At 36.7% G+C, this 18,521-nt stretch overlaps 1 protein-coding gene across 6 annotated transcripts in view; it reads left to right on the plus strand.

Annotated features, from left to right (window-relative positions):
- The window catches only part of GALNT13 (polypeptide N-acetylgalactosaminyltransferase 13), a 560,582-nt gene that overhangs the window by 9,857 nt on the left and 532,204 nt on the right, over window positions 1-18,521 (plus strand). The window lies entirely within an intron of this gene.

Raw genomic sequence — 18,521 nt, forward strand, 5'->3', positions numbered from 1 at the left:
TAACTCTAGACTATTGACTTCATGTCAGAAATTCATTGTGATATTAATTGATAGATTGTGATGGATAATTTTTATAATTTATGTTCTGTGGCTCCTACTCCCATTTCAGGATAGTATTTTTCCTATGAGTTAAACCTAGAGCATATATTTTGTCACAGATTTTTAAAGAATTTTATTGTTGTGCACTAAGTTGAGATGAATTGTAGGTATTGGATGGTGCAGCTGAATTAACACGTTGAATTGCTGGTTATGAGATACTTCATTTGCTGTTGCAGACAACAGTAGGCCCATTTTGCTTCTACAATGCACAAATTCTTATTACCTATATAAAATTCTAATTCAAGTGGGATAATATGTATGCATCATTTCCATTCCTTTTGTAGGGAAAAATAACCTCCACAAATATAAGATATTTGCAACTATCTCATTAAATAATTTTGAACTTCAATACATCTTTTTTTTTTGAGAATGTTAGTGAGTTATTGCCCACAAAAAGGACATTTCAGAAACATGAAATCAGTAGTCCTTTTTACCCTGTGTACCCTAAGATACATGCAGATGTGCAGTTTGCATTTATTTCAGTACAGAGCCTTGTCTGAATGATTCTTAATAGCAGTGTCGCCATGATGACTATGGTGATGTGCAACAGTATAATAATTACGTTTGTTCTTGGGTTTTCTTCATTTTACGTGTTTTAAGGGCAGCTTCTCTAGGTCAGTGAAAAGGCTTTTAAACAGGCGAGTATTTATTTTACAAGGAAGGATTGAAGCGTACCTTTATCTAAACTTCCTCCTGAAACCTCATTAATTTATGCATTAAATTAAGGAGTTAAAAAGATATCAAACTGTTACAAATTGGATGCAATGAAGCAAGGCAGAGGAAACTGCCAAAGATGGGGCGAGGAGGGAGCCCTTTTGCCCGAAACAAGCACCCAAAGGCTTAAGGTTCAACAGTGCCAGGAAAAATAGAGGGCAGAAGTGAGACGCTGGGGCTGAAACAAAATCATCAACGTGGATAGATGGACTAGCCACCCTTCTATTCACCAATTCTACTTCCTACACAAATATCCTTGTAGCAAGATTTTTTTCACTGCCCCTCCTGACCATCCCCCTTAACATAGACTAATGAAATTACGTGGACTGCTGAGGGACAATAAGGGCAATTAAGAATGCATCTTACAACGGTAGAATAAATTCTCTTTTATTTTGATACTTAGGGACTTTAAGCCTAATGATTAGCTGCTGGCTTACCCTAAAGTAAAGTCTTCTAAACAACAAGACCCACTCAAGTACAGAGGGCTCAGCCATTTCTGTTCCTTTATTCTTAAATATAAAACAGCAACCAAGTATCACCAGACATTTAAGAAATAATTTAAGAAAAAAAAAATTAACAAAAATATGCAACATGAAAAAGAGACAGAGCCTTGGCTTCAAGATGGTGGAAGTGTAAGACGCGGAGATCACCTTCCTCTCCACAAATACATCAGAAATACATCTACATGTGGAACAGCTCCTACAGAACACCTACTGAATGCTGGCAGAAGACCTCAGAGCTCCCAAAAGGCAAGAAACTCCCCAAGTACCTGGGTAAGACAAAAGAAAAAAGAAAAAACAGAGGCAAAAGAAAAAAGAAAAAACAAAGACAAAAGAATAGGGATGGGACCTGCATCAGTGGGAGGGAGCCATGAAGGAGGAAAGGTTTCCACACACTAGGAAGCCCCTTCGTGGGCGGAGACTGCTGGGGGTGGAAGGGGGAAGTTTCGGAGCTACGGAGGAGAGCACAGCACAGGATGTGGAGGGGAAAGCGGAGAGATTCCCACACGGAGGATCGCTGCCGAGCAGCACTCACCAGCCCAAGAGACTTGTCTGCTCACCCACCGGGGCGGGCGGGGGCTGGGAGCTGAGGCTTGGGCTTCGGTTGGATCTCAGGGAGAGGACTGGGGTTGGCGGCGTGAACACAGCCTGAAGGGGCTAGTGCACCACAGCTAGCCGGGAGGGAGTCCGGGAAAAGGTCTGGAGCTGCCGAAGAGGCAAGAGACTTTTTCTTGCCTCTTTGTTTCCTGGTGCGCGAGGAGACGGGATTAAGAGCCCCACTTAAAGGGGCTCCAGAGACGGGTGCAAGCAGCGGCGATCAGCGCAGACCCCAGAGATGGGCATGGGATGCTAAGGCTGCTGCTGCCGCCACCAAGAAGCCTGTGTGCAAGCACAGGTCACTCTCCACACCTCCCCTTCCAGGAGCCTGTGTAGCCCGCCACTGCCAGGGTCCTGTGATCCAGGGACAACTTCCCCGGGAGAACACACGGCATCCCTCAGGCTGTTGTAATGTCACGCTGGCCTCTGCTGCTGCAGGCTCACCCCGCATCTGGACCTCTCCCTCCCCCCGGCCTGAGGGAGCCAGAGCCCCCGAATCAGCTGCTCCTTTAACCCCGTCCTGTCTGAGCGAAGAACAGACACCTTCAGGCGACCCACACACAGAGGTGGGTCCAAATCCAAAGCTGAACCCCGAGAGCTATGGAACATTCTCCAGGATAGATCATATCTTGGGTCACAAATCAAGCCTTGGTAAAGAAAATTGAAATCGTATCAAGTATCTTTTCCGACCACAATGCTATGAGACTAGATATCAATTACAGGGAAAAATTTGTAAGAAATAGAAACACATGGAGGCTAAACAACACACTACTTAATAACCAAGAGATCACTGAAGAAATCAAAGAGGAAATCAAAAACACCTAGAAACAAATGACAATGAAAACAAAATGACCCAAAACCTATGGGATGCAGCAAAACAGTTCTAAGAGGGAAGTTTATAGCTATACAAGCTTACCTTAAGAAACAAGAAACATCTCAAATAAACAACCTAACCTTACACCTAAAGCAATTAGAGAAAGAAGAACAAAAAAACCCCAAAGTTAGCAGAAGGAAAGAAATCATAAAGATCAGTTCAGAAATAAATGAAAAAGAAATGAAGGAAACGATAGCAAAGATCAATAAAACTAAAAGTTGGTTCTTTGAGAAGATAAACAAAATTGATAAACCATTAGCCAGACTCATCAAGAAAAAAAGGGAGAAGACTCAAATCAATAGAATTAGAAATGAAAAAGGAGAAGTAACAACTGACACTGCAGAAATAACAAAGGATCATGAGAGACTACTGCAAGCAACTCTAGCCAATAAAATGGACAACCTGGAAGAAATGGACAAATTCTTGATTGAATGATGAACCACCTTCCGAAACTGAACCAGGAAGAAATAGAAAATATGAACAGACCAATCACAAGCACTGAAAATGAAACTGTGATTAAAAATTTTCCAACAAACAAAAGCCCAGGACCAGATGGCTTCACAGACGAATTCTATCAAATATTTAGAGAAGAGCTAACACCTATCCTTCTCAAACTCTTCCAAAATATAGCAGAGGGAGGAACACTCCCAAACTCAATTCTATGAGGCCACCATCACCCTGATACCGAAACCAGACAAAGATGTCACAAAGAAAGAAAACTACTGTCCAATATCACTGATAAACATAGATGCAGAAATCCTCAACAAAATACTAGCAAACAGAATCCAACAGCCCATTAAAAGGATCATACACCATGATGAAGTGGGGTTTATCCCAGGAATGCAAGGTTTCTTCAATATACGCAAATCAATCAATGTGATACACCATATTAACACATTGAAGGAGAAAAACCATAAGATCATCTCAATAGATGCAGAGAAAGCTTTAGACAAAATTCAACACCCATTTATGATAAAAACCTTCCAGAAAGTAGGCATAGAGGGAACTTTCCTCATCATAATAAAGGCCATATATGACAAACCCACAGCCAACATCGTCCTCAATGGTGAAAAACTGAAACCATTTCCACTAAGATCAGGAACAAGACAAGGTTGCCCACTCTCACCACTATTATTCAACATAGTTTTGGAATTTTTAGCCACAGCAATCAGAGAAGAAAAAGAAATAAAAGGAATCCAAATCGGAAAAGAAGTAAAACTGTCACTGTTTGCAGATGACATGATACTATACATAGAGAATCCTAAAGATACTACCAGAAAACTCCTAGAGCTAATCAATGAATTTGGTAAAGTAGCAGGAAACAAAATTAATGCACAGAAATCTCTTGCATTCCTATACACTAATGATGAAAAATCTGAAAGTGAAATTAAGAAAACACTCCCATTTACCATTGCAACAAAAAGAATAAAATATCTAGGAATAAACCTACCTAAGGAGACAAAAGACCTGTATGTGGAAAATTATAAGACACTGATGAAAGAAATTAAAGGTGATACAAATAGATGGAGAGTATACTATGTTCTTGGATTGGAAGAATAAACATTGTGAAAATGACTCTACTACCCAAATCAATCTACATATTCAATGCAACCCCTATCAAACTACCACTGGCATTTTTCACAGAACTAGAACAAAAAATTTCACAATTTGTATGGAAACACAAAAGACCCCGAATAGCCAAAGAAATATTAAGAACGAAAAACCAAGCTGGGGGAATCAGGCTTCCTGACTTCAGACTATACCACAAAGCTACAGTAATCAAGACATTATGGTACTGGCACAAAAACAGAAATATAGATCAATGGAACAGAATAGAAAACTCAGAGATAAACCCACGCACATATGGTCATCTTATCTTTGATAAAGGAGGCAAGCATATACAGTGGAGAAAAGACAGCCTCTTGTATAAGTGGTGCTGGGAAAACTGGACAGTTACATGTAAAGTATGAAATTAGAACACTCCCTAACACCATACACAAAAGTAAACTCAAAATGGATTAGAGACCTAAATGTAAGGCCAGACACTATCAAACTCTTAGAGGCAAACATAGGCAGAACACTCTATGACATAAATCAGAGCAAGATCCTTTTTGACCCAGCTCCTAGAGAAATGGAAATAAAAACAAAAATAAACAAATGGGACCTAATGAAACTTAAAAGCTTTTGCACAGCAAAGGAAACCAGAAACGAGAGGAAAAGACAACCCTCAGAATGGGAGGAAATATTTGCAAATGAAGCAACTGACAAAGGATTAATCTCCAAAATTTACAAGCAGCTCATGCAGCTCAATATCAAAAAAACAAACAACCCAATCCAAAAATGGGCAGAAGACCTAAATTGACATTTCTCCAAAGAAGATATACAGATTGCCAACAAACACATGAAAGAATGCTCAACATCATTAATCATTAGAGAAATGCAAATCAAAGCTACAATGAGGTATCATCTCACACCGGTCAGAATGGCCATCATCAAAAAATCTACAAACAATAAATGCTGGAGAGGGTGTGGAGAAAAGGGAACACTCTTGCACTGTTGGTGGGAATGTAAATTGATACAGCCACTATGGAGAACAGTATGGAGGTTCCTTAAAAAACTAAAAATAGAACTACCATATGACCCAGCAATCCCACTACTGGGCATATACCCTCAGAAAACCATAATTCAAAAAGGGACATGTACCAAAATGTTCATTGCAGCTCTATTTACAATAGCCAGGACATGGAAGCAACCTAAGTGTCCATCAACAGATGAATGGATAAAGAAGATGTGGTACATATATATAATGGAATATTACTCAGCCATAAAAAGAAACGAAAGTGAGTTATTTGTAGTGAGGTGGATGGACCTAGAGTCTGTCATATGGAGTGAAGTAAGTCAGAAAGAAAAAAACAAATACCGTATGCTAACACATATATATGGAATCTAAGAAAAAAAAAAAAGGTCAAGAAGAATCTAGGGGCAAGACAGGAATAAAGACACAGACCTAATAGAAAATGGACTTGAGGATATGGGGAGGGGGAAGGGTAAGCTGTGACAAAGTGAGAGAGTGGCATGGACATATATACACTACCAAACATAAAATAGATAGCTAGTGGGAAGCAGCCGCATAGCACCGGGAGATCAGCTCTGTTCTTCGTGTCCACCTAGAGGGGTGGGATAGGGAGAGTTTGAGGGAGGGAGATGCAAGAAGGAGGAGATATGGGGATATATGTATATGTATAGCTGATTCACTTTGTTATAAAGCAGAAACTAACACACTATTGTAAAGCAATTATACTCCAATAAAGATGTTAAAAAAAAAAAAAAGAAAAAGAAGAGGCACCAAGATAAATGAAAACCAATGACAAAAAATGACCTTGCATGGTACAGATCGATTAAAAAAAATCATAAAAGAGACCAAAAAATGAAAAATTTTTAAGAGATTCAAGAAAATATTACATTCATAAAACAAGAAGATGATAGGGAAGAGACAAAAACTAAACGAGAAAAACTGTTGGAAATTAAAGATTTTCAATCAGTAGTTTTAAGGGACATTTGTAATTTCAAATAGAGAAAATCTCTCAACAGTGCAAAGAAAAAGAACAAAAAGATGAGAAAGATGAGTCACTGAATCTCCCTGAAGTGTGACTTCCTGCTAATTGGAGTTCTGATTGTAAGAAAACAAAAAAATAAAGTCAGAACATGTTTTAAAAATTAATAGAATAATTCTCAAATTTATGAAGGAAGATGATTTGCAACTCAAAATTCCAAAGAAAACTAAGAGAAGGAATAATTGACTATATTAATAGGAAGAGTATGGAGAAATGTGGAGTGTGGTATGTGAGATAATTTAGATAATGTCTAAAGTACTCTGGGTCTATTTGTTTGGTCAAAGTATGTTTTAACTTGATTTTTTAAAAAAATATGGTTTCTTTAGGTGTGTCTGTACTAAATCTGTACCAGATTTCCAGAGATTCCAGTCACTCTGTTGAATCCCCGTGGTCCATAAAGACATTTGAATTTAAGCTTTTTGTTGTGGAACTAATAAACAATTAAAGGTGATTCCCTCTGAGGAAAGAAACAGGTTGGGGTTCGGGGAGGGGACTCCACTGTATAAAGAAATATAAATCCTTGGAACTTCTGTTACTAAACACAGTAGCAGTCATCCCTTACAGTATGATAAAGATTATGGGACTAAGAGGAGAGAATTGGATTTTAGTCCTGGTAAAACCATTACTAAATTCTGTATCGTGTCATTTAAGTTCTTTGGATCTCTGTTTCCTCATCTTTGAAATGATGCAACTGGTAAAAAAAAAAAAAATACCTAGTATGACTCTATATTCTAGTGTTTATTTATTTTGCAAATGTAGGTCTATCATTTTCTTTGAGAATGAAATGAACTATAAATTTTCTAGGTCTTATTTTCTTATAATTAAAAAATAACTTTTATTTTTGCTGATGTAAAAATGCAAAGCCTTACCGAATGATTCTCTAGAAGATTTTATGTCCATTCCACCTCTGTTTTCCTGAACATTTTAATAGTACTAAACAATAATTTTAAACAACATTTTGTAGTGGTTTCCAGATAGAGACGGTAAATTTTATAGTCCTCTGCGTTATTAAATTATACCAGTTATTCTGATTACCTGATGTGTCTGCAGATTCACAGAGGAATTGATAGATGAAGGATGGCCATTTCAACATTGCACAGATGTGAGGATATTGCCAACTTAGATCGGCAGCTGCTCTGGAAGTTCTCACTGCTTCTTATTATTTGGACTAACACTTTAATTTTGTAGCTAATCAGAAATAGTTGCTTTAAAGATGCTAGCTATTCCTAATGAATGTGAGAACACAGATGGGTCCCATAAGAAATGTCTAACCTGCTGGTTGTTAGATTTCTCTGTGTGTGTGTGCATGCATGTGTGCTTTAGCATCTTTTAACTACGAATATCAATTCAACAAACCAAAAGAAAATTGTAATAGCTTTCTATAGATAGATAGAAATAAAGAGATTGACAGAAAGAGAGAGGGACTGAGGCAGAGACAGAGACAGACAGAGAGGGAGAGGAAGAGAGATAAGGAGGAATGAGGAAGTTTCCCAGTCTCTCCCCACCACCAACTTGGGGCTTGTATACCACAATAACGTATTGTGAAAATTGAGAACACAAATTACATATTAAATAATATGTTAAGATCAATTACGTATTAAATAATATGTTAAGATCTAGTATTTTTATGATTTGGAAGGATAGGGGATTCTGAAATGAGAAAAAAGTTAACAATGAGGCATTCTTTAAAGCTGTGGATATCTGGTTTCTGTTGACAGGTTGTGATAATAATCCCTTGGGTCACCTCCTTTTACCATTTGCTGAGTGATCTGGTTTTTGGACAGTCACTGGGGACAGTGAAGAGCGCCTCTGTCCTGTTATCTCACCTGGTTTGATGAATCAAGGGTCCATTACATTTCCTTTTAAAGGTGAAGTTCTTGGCCATTAATTAGAACCGTTAGCATATGAACCATCCCTTGATTCTAAGATAAGATAAATGCCTGGACTCAAGTTTGGAAGAGGCAGTGGAACATGGTTGTGCTAAAGCTACAAGTTTAAGACTATGGTGCCTGCATAAATGCAGCTCAGAAGTTCTGAATTATCCAATTACTTAGCAGAATGACAAAGCATAGTTAGATAGCCTCTGTGGGATTTAGTTACTTCATCTTTAAAGTGAGGGTAATAGTAATAGTGGCTAACACTAATACAACCCAGGTTTCTAACTGGTTTTGCGGGTCTCTTTTAAGTGCTTTACATAATATTAGCCCTTTTAATTCTCACAATTCTAAGAGCTAGATGTTTATTTTCATCTACCTAATAATTATAACTGTTTTAATGTGTTGAGGTGACAATGCATGTAATGTACTGATTATTGTGCTTGGCACTTAGCACATGCTTAACAAATACTAGCTGTTATTAGTGTATCTCCTCTTCCAGGGTCCTCTATGGGCATTTAGTATGGCAGGTGCCTAGTAAATCTGGCCTGCTTAACCGATTTCTGAAATAAAATTCTCAGACCTGGAAGAGTTATTGTGAAGAGTAACTGCAAAATCAGATCCCAGGAGGCAATAAATAAATAGCAGTCAAAGATAGGATTGAAGCCAAGCAAAATAGAAACACAGTAAAACTATATTAGTGAAATATTTATAAATCTTGTTTAATAGAGAGGTGAAGGTAAAAGAGGGAAGGCAAAGGAATATCATATCATGATAAATATATCATAGTATTGCACACATTGTACACAGTGCTAAACACTGAAATGCCACTTTGCAGAAAGTGCATCTAGCTTAAAAAAAGGGTGGTAAGAGTCTTCTATTTCCTTTAACTTCTAGTTAAAAAATTCTAGTGTCACTGCTGATTTTTGTTAGGTGTTCTTGGCTATGTTGTGCGGTCATCCTCCCCTTTCCCCTTAGTTTTTTGATCAGCTTTGACTGTTATTTTTTCTTGGCTGATTCTTAAAGAAATTGAAAAGTGAGTGCTTTTTTTGTGTGTGTGAGTATGAAAAATAGTAACAATTTTAAAATGTTTCCAATCCTAGCCTTAGTCCCTTGAGTGAAAAAGATGAAACATTATTATTTTTTGTTCTTTAGAGACACAGACTTCATTTTTATTATGTGATGTCTTGTTGTTTTTAGTGATTTTTATAAAAGCTTAATTGGAGAATTTCTATTTTTTTATGTAGAAGGACATAATTTGAGATAACAAATTGCAATTGATTTCTCATTTAGAAATATTTGAATTCCAGTTCTCTTTTCTTGTCATATGAGGAGAATATGTTGTTTTGAACACTGATAGTTTGTCAGTTCCTTCACAATAATTTGTACAAGTGATAATTGTACATAAATTCATAAACTGCTGTTGGGAATCTAATGATGCATCATGCTGTTTTTGATTTATTTCCGAATCATTTGCAGTCTGTTGAAATGTACCAGGACTAATTGTTTAATGTAACCTGTAACTTCCTCAACTCCAAAAACATGTTCAGTAAAATAGAATATTTATTTTTAAAAAATGATGAAGGACTAGCTTATCTTTTGTGAGAGTTTATAAGAAGTGGTTGTATGGGTTATTAAATAGTTTATGTGTTTTATCTGTGTTTAAAACTCCTTTGCATATTAAAAATAATGAAATTAGTTAAATAACCTTTTACTACTTTTCTTATTGTGATCCAAACAGTTTTCTAGAGCTGCCTAAAATAACGTTGGGTCCTTAGCTTACATTTGCCTAGTACTCCTGTTGCCTCCCATTCTGAAGTTTTGTGTTTGAATATTTTTTAAAAGTGATTAAAAAGAAAAGTTTAACTTAAACTTCAACAACCTTTCAAGAAATCTCTACATGAGAAATAATTACAATCAAGTAATAACTCCTTCTGTGTCTGGGAACCATGTATGAGGTTAACCATTTTCAAACAAGGTTACATTAAGTCACAGACAGACAATTGATTTTTTTGTAGTGTTGCATCTATCTGCCAAAATACTCCACTTGTAATTATTTTATAGTGTGATAGTCCACCGATAATTAACCTTGTAAACTCACTTTGTGAACAGTTTTCATTTTATTTAAAAGTGCTTTGGAAGTTAGTAGCTCACAAAAATATTCACCATCATTGTAAATATAAAACCAAGATATAGAAAGATTTAGCATTATCATTGGTTTTGCAGTATGTTTTTGACTAACACTAAATCAAAGATATATACTCTTTCCTGTCACAGAGCAGGGCTGATGCCCACTATGTGTGTGTGTGTGTGTGTGTGTGTGTGTGTGTGTGTGTGCCCACGCACGCACGAGCATGCGTGTTCCACAAAGGGCTTCTACTGAAAGTTGAGTTTTTCTTTTTATGGGTTTCCTGGGTATTTATTTTATGGACTATTGATTTACAATATTGTGCTTTAGGTATACAGCAAAGTGATTCAGTTATACATACATATATACACATACAAATTATTTTTCAGATTTTTATCCATTGTAGGTTATTATAAGATATTAAATATAGTTTGCTGTGCTGTACAGTAAGTCCTTGCTGTTTATCTATTTTATATATACTAGTGTGTATCTGTTAATCCCATACTCCTAATTTATCACCCCCCCCCCCCACACTTCCCCTTTGGTAACCATAAGTTTGTTTTCTGTGTCTGTGAGTCTGTTTGTTTTATAAATAAGTTCATTTGTATCATTTTTTTTAGATTCCACATATAAGTGATGTCATATAATATTTGTCTTTCTCTGTCCGACTGACTTCACTTAGTATATAATCTCTAGGTCCATCCATGTTGCAACAAATGGCAATATTTCATTCTTTTTTACGGCTGAGTAATATTCCATTGTTTATATATACCACATGGTCTTTATCCATTCCTCAGTTGATGGACACTTAGGTTGCTTCCATGTATTGACTATTATTGTAAGTAGTGCTGCTGTGAACATTGAAGTGCATGTATCTTTTCCAATTAGAGTTTTCATATTTTCCGGATATATGCTCAGGAGTGGGGTTGCTGGATCATATGGTAGTTCTATTTTTAGTTTTTTAAGGAAACTCCATACTGTTTTCCATAGTGGCTGCACCAATTTACATTCCTGCCAATAGAGTAGGAGGGTTCCCTTTTCTCCACACCCTCTCCAGCATTTATTATTCGTAGACTTTTTGATGATGGCCATTCTGACTTGTGTGAGGTGATACCTCATTGTAGTTTTGATTTGCATTTCTCTAATAATTAGTGATGTTGAGCATCTTTTCATGTGCCTGTTATCTATATGTCTTCTTTGGAGAAATGTCTATTTAGGTCTTCTGCCCATTTTTTGATTGGGTTATTTGTTTCTTTGATATTAAGCTGTGTGAGTGGTTTGTGTATTTTGGAAATTAAGCCCTTGTCAGTAGCATCATTTGCAAATATTTTCTCCCGTTCTGTAGGTTGTCTTTTCATTTTGTTTATGGTTTCCTTTGCTGTGCAAAAGCTTATAAGTTGGATTAGGTCCCATTTGTTTATTTTTGCTTTTATTTCTTTTGCCTTGGAAGACTGATCTAAGGAAATATTGCTACTATTTATGTCAGAGAATGCTTTACCTATGTTCTATTCTAGGATGTTTATGTTGTCATGTCTTATATTTAAGTCTTTAAGCCATTTTGAGTTTATTTTTGTGTATAGTGTAAGGGAGTGTTCTAACTTTATTGGTTTATATGCGGCTGTCCAGCTTTCTCCTGGGTGTTTTTGAGTGTGGCTCTCCATGATCTCTTGGGCACCACTCAAGTTACTTATTTTATGATAATTCAGATTTATTCTTGACTGTTAGTTGTTTTATTAACTTTAGGGTTTGTTTTGACCTTTTGTTGGACCAAATTAAGTTTTGGTCTAACTTTTTAAACTTCCCTATCTAAAACCTTATCTTCATTATAACTTTCTTTTTAGGTTTAATTCAATAGTTTTGAGTTTTTAACCAGTCTTCCAGGTTCACACCTTCAATTTATTAGAAAGTTCATGAATTCCTATCTTTTTGCTGATACCCATATATAGAGCTCCCTTTGCAGGGCCAGGTGTGTTTATTGAAATGGCCTGATGCCAACAGCATTTCACCACCACCAACTCGTCATATACCCTTTCACTTTCTCACTCCTCTTCACAATAACACACCCTAAAAACCCCCCCATTTAGTCATTTTTTAGCTGATGTTATTTTCTGTCCATCTATTTTTTTATCATACATGTATTTAGCACTTGCCTAGGAAAAAAAGTTATGTGATTTTAATAAAGTTGTATGCATCTGTATTTTATTATAAATCTCTAAATACCCATGCACTTTTAATTGGCCAGAGGGCTACATCTCACAATAACTTGATATATAAAATTGTGGGCTAATAAAATGTTGCCACATTTTAATACGGAAGTGCACTTCACTGCTGCATGAAATGATTCCTGCTTAAGCAGTCAGTATACATAATCAGTTAATAAATCTGGCTAGTGGTTTTGGGGTCTACTTGGTCTAAGACACTATGTAAATGCAAGATCAGGAGCTTCCAAAATTTCGTTAAGAGGCACATACTTACAGATGGGTTTTCAGCAAGGGGTTCATGTGCACTGCATGCAATTACTGAGTGCTTTTGCAATTCTAAAGCCCTGGGGGTCCACATGGCAAAATCCTTTTTTCTTTGGGTCTGCCCTTCTTTCTTTCTGTCAAGTCTCTGCCTTACTGAAGTCTCATACTATTAAAAAGATGACTTTCTCTTTCCTGCTTCTAGGGGTTATGTCCTCATTCGAAATGAACAACATTTGCAAAATAGAGCTACATATTTTCATAAGGCCAAGCCATTCTGTCAAGAAAGGGTCTCTTATACCATAAAAAATATAAATGTCAAATCCTTCCATGTGAACAGTATTACAAATTTATTAATAAGGGGCATTAATTAGAGACATTGTTATCGTGTAGAATGTTTACTTTTTCTTCTCTGTGTTTTTCAGCAAAGGCATTCAGACTGTGTTATTCGTGGCTGTATTCTATAGGAAAATGTGTGCCTTTACCACTGTGCGGGGGCTTCAAGGTCAGTGAGCTTCTTCAGTAGCTAAAATTCTCATCTGATGATATGCTTGGCTGATTGCCATCAAGCAAGTCATTCAGAGTACTTAAGAATTCTGATTTCACACACCGTGTGTCAGTCTCAGGGGTAAAATTCACACTGCACCCCAACTTCAAACTTTTTCACGTGTTAACTTTCTCAATCCAGGTTCACACCTTCAGGTCATTAGGAATTTCATGAATTCCCGCCTCCTTGCTGACACCCATATATAGAGCTCCCTAGGCAGGGCCAAGTGGCCCAATATCAACATCAACAACAACAGAAAGGAAGGAAGGGAAGAAAAGGAGCTTGTATCCCTAGAATGATTCCGTGCTGCGCTTGACCTGTTCTCCCTCCCTTTAAGCAGCTGCAGTCCTGTGGCTTGTGCCTCAGACCCCTTCACTGACCTTGGCTTACAGTGCCGTTAAATCTGAGTAAGGCAAAGCTTTCCTTTTTCCTTCCAGCAAGTCTCGGGAGTGAGATCGTGTCACTGGCATTTATCCTCTGACCCTCAGCTCTGTTTCTCCTTGAAAGGGCACTAATCAAGTTGTCCCACTATGGATGCTCATGAAGCATTTAACATTAAGTACATACATTTTTCTTTCTGCAGTATAATGAATCCTTCCTTTCATCGTCCTAAATTGTAGATGTATATCTACATCCGTCTTTAATAGATTATGAAATGCGAGAAGGCCGTCAAACGTAGTTCTTTTTGTGCTGTACCTAGCAAAGTGTCCTACACAGTTAAGTCCTTCCTACATGCATTAATTAGATTGCACATGTACAGAGAGGTCCCCTAGGCCTTCCAAAGCTGTAGACGCTACTTTGGAAAATGATGCAGGCCCAGAAGGATTTAGGTCAGTCAAATTTTTATCTGGCTTTCCCAGAAGGATAGTTGAAAATGCCTTTCTACTGTGCTGTATTAATCTCTTCCTTGTGATGTTTTTCCCTCTCACATTCCATTGTCAGCTCGTCAAAGATTGTGCACTTTCTGTACTTTTTGTCAAACTCATTGGGTATTTGACATAGCAATGGCTTTGTGATTTTCACCAGAGTGGCCCAAGAGTTCTGCCACCTCTGTCATTTTAAAGAATTTGTCTGCAACTTGTTTCCTTTGCAAGGGATGTAAGTCGCAGAGTTTAAGATTGAAAGGGATCTTGAGGGTGAGCCTGTCACCCCACCTTCCCTCAGTCAAAGTGGTGCCTAATCTAAACCCAAGACTGACATCTTTCTTTAAAATAAAGTTACTCCACATCGTGTAGTCCATTACCTACTCCACACTGCCAATAGGGGGATCTCACTACATATAATTCTGGGCATGTAACTCCTGGGTGTAAAAACCTATGAAAGTTCTACAGGTTAAATTTCAAATTCTTTAGTATTGATATATCATTCAAAACCCTTCATAGAGATTTATCCCAATGAGCTTTGCAGCCTCACTTCTCATTTGTTACCCTCTCCTAATCTATTTCAAGGATTCACTGAATTATCTCTTTGTTACCTGGACATGGCATAGATATCCATGACTGTTTCTTTGCTCACACTGCTTTGTAGCCTTGAATTACCTATCTTGTCCTTTCAAGGATCAGCTTAAATGCTAACTCTTTTTACAGGATTTCCCCAATCTCCAGGGCAGAATTTTTTCTATTCCTTTTTCCAGTTCCCACAGTACTTTGTTCTTATTGCTGTTGCTAACTTATACCATGTTATCATGGTTTTGTCTTCCTCTGTCTCCGATTTTAAATTATAATCTTTTTCACAGTGGAGGCACCACATTCCTCATTGTTCCCCCGAGGCCTACTAAAGTCCATAATATAGCTAGTTATTCAATAAATGTCTTGAAAACATTGATTCAGTAGGATAAAGGGCTGTGAATTTAATGATGCTCTATTGAATGAATCTTTGTGACACTCCTCATATCTGTTTCTAGAATATGATGGGAATATAAAAATATTAGCATAATCTATTCCAAAGATAATCACCACAAATTTATCAAAATAGTGGGTTCAAGAGGGTATTTAAAAAACATTTAATTCCAGCAACAAGCCACAACTTGAAGTCCCTTTCAGCATTTCTGGAGAGTGGACCTTCAACTTCTTGAACTCTTCATTTGGCCCTTTCTTAGGGAAGCCCATTCTATTTTGTCATTCTTTATAGTAAGAGGGCTTTTCCTTATGCAGAGCTTAAATTCTATTCCTTGTGACTTTTCTCGTTGGTCTTATTGGTCTTAGTTCTGCTTTTTGGGAGCACAGAAAACAAATTTAAGCCGTTTTCCACATTATCAGTTCAGCCTTCAGGTTTCTGCTATATATTCTGTTTTACAGGCTGAATGGCCCCTAATTCCACTGTGTGTGTGTGTTTGTATGTGCACATAAATACACACACACACACACACATATATATATCCATGTTTTATACATATATATATGTATATAAAACTTCTGTGTTAGTGCACGATCAGCCAGAAAGCAATCGGAAATCATTTTAACTGGATGTAAGATAACTTGCATAGATAGAGGTAGAGACAGAGACAGAAAAATAGGTTACCATATAAACAATTCACATTCTGGTCAGTATATGTTCATATATATAATTTTAGATTTTACATAAATAAAGGATGACAAATATTGCGTTATACTTCTAGATTTTAAATTCTAGAATGATCACATTTTCTGGTTATTTTATTGCTATGCAAGAAATTATCCATACATTTAGTGGCTTAAAAATAGCAATTTATTCTAATCTCTCATCGTTCTGTGGGTTGACGGAGCTCAGCTGGGAGATCCTCATTTGGGGTCTCTCATGTAGTTGCCATCAGGTGGTGGCTGGGACCGGAGTCATCTAAAGGCCGGATGAACTGGACGCCAGTATGGTTTCTTTACTCACATGTCTGATGCCTTGCGCTCCTCAAAATGGCCACTCTCTCCAGCAGAGTGACCTGAACTTCTTCCATGACAGCTGAGGTCTCCAAGAGGCAGAAGACAGAAGATGCGAGTTAAGGGTTACTCCTGGTCTGGTACAGTGTTGCTTCTATCATATCCTCTTGGTCAAAGGAGACCTAGTGTCTGCTCAGATTCCAGGAGGTAAAGAAATAGCCTCATCTTGTGATGGGCGAGTGTCAAGCTCACATTGCAGAAGACCATGCAGGATGGGACATGTTGTGGTCGTCTTTGGAAGATACAACCTGCCACACTCTATATTTGGATGGTGTAGTGGAGTTAAGGATGCACTTTCAATCAGTTTTAACTTATTCTCAGAAGAAGTGAATACAAATGTGTACATTTAAACAGTGGTGTAAAACATGAAGAAAGCACCAAAATTGACCATAAAACATAATAGAAAACTAACTCACATCCGCTACCTAAAGTTCATCACATATTTACACTGCATTTCTAATTGGATCTCATGACTTGAAAAGTCCGAGTTCTAAATTTAGGTTCAAAAGAAACTTCACTTAAAAAAAAGCTAATATCTAAATAATCTTTAGTTTCTGGAAATTCATTTTTAGTGTGTAATATAATCTCTCCTGCTACTGTTAAAGCAATTTCATTACTTGGAGTCTAACTTTAAAAATAATCCTTCATACAATTAAATATAACTAAACTACTAGGTATTTCCTTTTATGAAATATAAATTTTTCTATTTGAGCCATTTTTAATGTATTGTAATTTCCTAAATGTTAATTCTTTCCATTCCTCACCTCTGAATTCCTTTGAATTTTTTTTCATTTTAAGTATTATTTGACATATGAACCCTAAGATTTGCTAATATATTCTGGTCAAATAATCATTAAATCCTTGACAGAGAAACATTTTCTTTATTCTTACCTGCAAATTCTCAAGTAGTTGTATGTTTCACTTAGAAATTGTGTCCAGTGTTTGCCCAGAGTGGCCTGAAGAAATTAGTGCTTTATTTTTCCCTCACAAAATATGAAGTCTTGATGTCAGCAGTCTAAGCCTGAGAAGACTGGCTCTTTAATGTCACCAGGGATCTTGGATTCTTGTAGACATTTTAAGATCTCAAAATAGCTGCCAGAGTTCCAATCATATCTACATGTTGGGCAGGCAAAGGCCAAAGAGCATAAAGTACATATAGCATCTAAGGCCGGAGAGAATAAATATTGAGGAGGCAACTGGTAGGTCCAGCCATATCACATCAAAAAAATGACATTTTATTAACTTTTTGAGAATTTAATCTTACTGCTTATTTATGCCCCAATTTTGTCTATACTAGTCTCCAGCTCTTTTAATGCTGAAGTTCTGCCTGATTTATAGCTCTGTATTTGGTTCTTACATATGCAGTGTGTTGCTTTTGTTCCCTCTGAGTTTTCAAGCTAGTATTCTTTCTTTTTGAATTATAAGATTATATATATATATATATATATATATATATTTGCAGAAGGTTTGCAAAATTAAGTAAAATATTAAAAAGTAAGTTCATATTACTTATATTTTTACATTATTCAGAGATCATAACTATTAACATTTTGCTGTATAGTCCTCCAGTCTTTCTGAATTTTATACATATATTTGTGTATATGTAAATACATGTGTGCATACATATTTATAATTATTTACACAATTGCTACTTTATTCATCATGTTATTTTAGAAAGTATTTATATTGTTTTAAAAATATATTGATATATTGAAGATTTCTGCATATAGATAAATACTGTTTGAGACATGAGTTCTGTGACTGCCTGGCATTCTATCATCTACACAAACCACACCTTACTTAGTTGATCTCTAATTGTTAGACACTCTAGTTGCTTTTAAGGATTTACAGTTATAAATATTATAAATGACACTGATGAAGTTCTCTGAACATAAATCTGCCTGAATCTCTAATCTGTTCTTGGAAAAACTTCATGAAAGTGAAGTGAGTCAAAAGATAGAGATATGTAAAGGAAGAGGTGAAATTTTTACAGTGAGTAGAAAGTAATGAGGGAAGGATATAAAATAAATCATGCTTTACTGTGTGTTTGCTGAGAGTGAGGTTAAGTGAGTTAAGCAAACATCTTTCACCTTTCATCTCTGAGGACGAAGGATCCAACATCTTCTCATACCTCTGCCGGTGAAGCAGGGGATGAAGGTGAAGGCATTCAGTGTTCTTTATAAGAGAGGCTAGTGAATGTTTG

Source organism: Balaenoptera physalus (assembly GCF_965194825.1).
Source record: "Balaenoptera physalus genome assembly, chromosome: 6".
NCBI classification, from domain to species: domain Eukaryota; kingdom Metazoa; phylum Chordata; class Mammalia; order Artiodactyla; family Balaenopteridae; genus Balaenoptera; species Balaenoptera physalus.